The 3,578-nt window shown below is 35.3% G+C and overlaps 1 non-coding gene across 1 annotated transcript; it reads left to right on the top strand.

Annotated features, from left to right (window-relative positions):
* The first annotated feature begins 975 nt into the window (after positions 1-975).
* trnav-cac (transfer RNA valine (anticodon CAC)) lies at positions 976-1,048 on the top strand. The gene has a single exon. It is a non-coding gene; the product is annotated as a tRNA-Val (tRNA).
* The last annotated feature ends 2,530 nt before the right edge of the window (positions 1,049-3,578 follow it).

The raw sequence follows: 3,578 nt of genomic DNA, 5'->3' as shown, positions 1-3,578 counted from the left end.
ACAGTAAAAGACCTGGGTGTTATACTAGACCGCAACTTGTCTTTCGAAAATCATATTTCATATATTACAAGAACAGCCTTTTTCCACCTTAGAAACATTGCTAAGCTACGTAACATGCTATCTGTTTCTGATGCAGAAAAGTTAGTTCATGCATTCATGACCTCGAGACTAGATTACTGTAATGCTTTATTAGCTGGTTGTCCTGCATCCTCAATAAACAAGCTACAGTTAGTGCAAAATGCAGACGCTAAAGTTCTTACTAGATCAAGAAAATATGATCATATATCATCTCTACACTGGTTACCTATTAAGTTACGTATCAATTACAAAGTATTCCTACTGACCTATAAAGCCCTAAATGGTTTAGCTCCTGTGTATTTAACAGACCTTCTATCGCCATACAATCCATCGCGCTCTTTAAGATCACTAAATTCGAGGTGAGTATCTCGGGGGATTCCCACAGTGTCATAAACGGGGAGGCTTTATGGGGGGCAATAAAACTGTCAGTTTGACGAAAGCCGCCCTTATACCTCTCTCTTCCGCAGTTCAAAACTGGGTGAAAACAAGCGGAGGCATTTTAAATATAAATGCTGCAATTCGCTACAAAACCCTTGCTTTTGAGACAGGTGAAGGCCATCGTACCCAGGAGCTGTAGGCAGACTGCCATGCTGAATGACCTCTGTTCGGTTGTTTGTGGAATTTACAGACTGTCACACTGCTTGCAGTGCAGATTATGGGAAGGAGCCATCTTCTAAAAAGAACATGCTCCTCGTCAATAGGTGTCTGTAGTGTAGTGGTCATCACGTTCGCCTAACACGCAAAAGGTCCTTGGTTCGAAACCGAGCAGAAGCAGCGGTTGGATTCTCACAGAAAATTTAAACTGTTTGCCACGCTAGGTGGGTGCAGCGCTCATTTCCTTTATATGCTTTTTAACAAGCGTGCACCTAAAGATTTATGTCTGCAACCTGAAGACGTGTTTCCGTAGTGTAGTGGTTATCACGTTCGCCTCACACGCGAAAGGTCCCCAGTTCGAAACTGGGCGGAAACTGTGGGTGGTTTTTGCTAAAATTTCGTATGCGATTTTCTGTTGAGCAGGTCAGTGCACTTGCACGGATGTTTGTGGTTTAATCTCTTTAGAAAAGGACAAAAATAAAACAAATGACCATTGAGGTTTCCTTTACAGTAATAAAAAATGTTTGGTCTGCCAACAAAATTAGCAGCTTTTTGCCATGTTAAAAACACTGGGCAGTCTATAGTTTCAGTCGCTTTTGAACAAGCGTACCCTAGAAGAGGTGGGACTGACGTCCAAATCAAGTTTCCGTAGTGTAGTGGTTATCACGTTTAGTTTACACCATGCGGCCAGTCGTATGTAGGTGTAGAGCGTTGCTAGCCAATAAGAATGCAGGGAATTCCAGCGAGGTGGGCCTGAAAAAATACACGAAATTACAGGTTTGAGTCTCGTCTCGACCACAAATACCATAAAGTGTATCTAGATTAAAAAATTATTAGAAACTCATGTTAAGTACGATTTACATATAATAAACTAACTTTGTGCACAAAATAGAATAAAACGTGTAAGATTAGTTATTGTGTAGGATGTACAAAATGTGTAATTACCTTAATAAACATTTACATTATAATAGGGTATAGTTTTCTTTAATATAGAAAATATTTGAATGTGAATAATTGTAAAGAACATTTTGATAATGTTTTAGACCTTTACATTTTACATTGAGATATTTACATTATATTTGTTTAACTATGTACAGAAATCCAATATATATATGAAATATAACCAGTAAACACCAAATAGTAAGTTTCTCGTTTTATTTATAGTACAAAAATATACATATTATTATGTAAAACTAAAAAAGGTAATGTATTGAATACTTATAGATTAAACAACAATAACATTAATAATAATAATAATAAAATATAAAGCTGTGGAGAACATAGGAAAAAAACAAGATTTTTTAAATCAAATAATTATGAAGTGTTTAATGATAACAGTTATTAACATTTAGTGTTTACACATCTGAGCAAGATAACATAATGCAAGTCAATAAAATTTACTTTAAAAAAACTAAAGTACAATGCAAACAAGGACAAAACTGTTTGATTTTTAATGAACAATGGAAATAAATTTAACAATTTAAAATTATAGATTATAGATTAAACAACAGCAATAATAATATCTAAAGTTGAGGAGAACAGGAAAAAACAAGAAAAAAAGTATTTTAAATTAAACAATTATGTACAGAGTATAATAGTACCAGTGCTTAACATTTAGTGTTTTTCAAATCTGAGCAAGATAAAATAATGCAAGTCAATAAATGAACTTAAAAAACACTAAAATACAATCCAATACAATAAAATACAATACTTTTGGTATTTTAATGAACAAATGGAAATAAATTAAATATTTAAAAAAAAAAATAAATAAATAAATATATATATATATATATATATATACATTAAAAGTGCAATAATATGTATATACATATATGCATAAGATTGTGCAAGGAATGTCTTTGTGCTATAAAACAGTATTTGAGGTCTGGGCATGTCATTTGTCAGTGAAGTCATTTTTTCTTTTCCTCAATCCACCTCTGCTTCTCAGCCTCATAGAATGGAGACTGCTGAAAGTCTTTCCATGAAATTTCTGCACTCATTCCCTGAGCCTGATAAAGGGAAACTTGTTGTTGAAACTCAACAACATTTTGACATATTGTTTGATGTCATATTGATGTTACATTGATGTCAAGGTGCCCGCTGGGAACGTTAGAGGGAAAATATCTAGTGGAAAATGAGTATGTTACGTTATGTCATTCCATGAAAGTCACTTAGGAGATTACCTATCAACACTAAATTTTCCCCAGCCTTAATTTAAGACCGGCCTTTAATTGTCTGTGTTGACCCCGCCCCCGGCCACTATCAGAGGCCCGGCAGGCGTTTAATTGACTACCGGTTTTTATTTGAGGAATTACGGTAGTCATCTTTTAGTGGCCTGATTGACTGATATCAGAGTCTCTGATTAAATTGTTTAATATTAATTGTTAATTTCACATCCCAATACTACTGCAGAAATTCATGCAGTGCCGTGATACTCTGAAAGATTTCACACGTCACACGCATCACACACATGACCAGCGTCGGCCAATAGTGAGCCTATGTGACGACAGAAGCGCTGCGCTATTACACTAGTAAACTCACTCGAGGCCCACAGAGAAGAAAATCCCTAAAAAGCCTGTGGAGGAGTGCTCAGATTTCATCAAAAATATCCTAATTTGTGTTCCGAAGATGAACGAAAGTCTTACGAGGTTGAAACAACATGTGGATGAGTAATTACTGACAGAATTTTCATTTGTGGGTGAACTAACCCTTTAAAAGTAATTTGAATAACAGATTGTCATAATACTGATGCCACAATATCACAGGGCTACTGTAAATCATGTGAAATTGACTGCTACTGTTTTTTATGTAATATTATTGTGGCAGAATAAGTGATTTTATCATCTGATTAGTTTAGTTTGGGGTATGGATTGGCTGGCCAATGGGGTGGGGTCTCCTCTACCTGG

The sequence above is a fragment of the Siphateles boraxobius genome, unplaced genomic scaffold (assembly GCF_051911475.1).
Source record: "Siphateles boraxobius isolate OS27281-9 unplaced genomic scaffold, OSU_SipBor_1 39, whole genome shotgun sequence".
NCBI classification, from domain to species: Eukaryota; Metazoa; Chordata; class Actinopteri; order Cypriniformes; family Leuciscidae; genus Siphateles; species Siphateles boraxobius.
The sequence above is the reverse complement of the archived record's forward strand: the minus strand, read 5'-3'. Positions and strand labels throughout refer to the sequence as shown.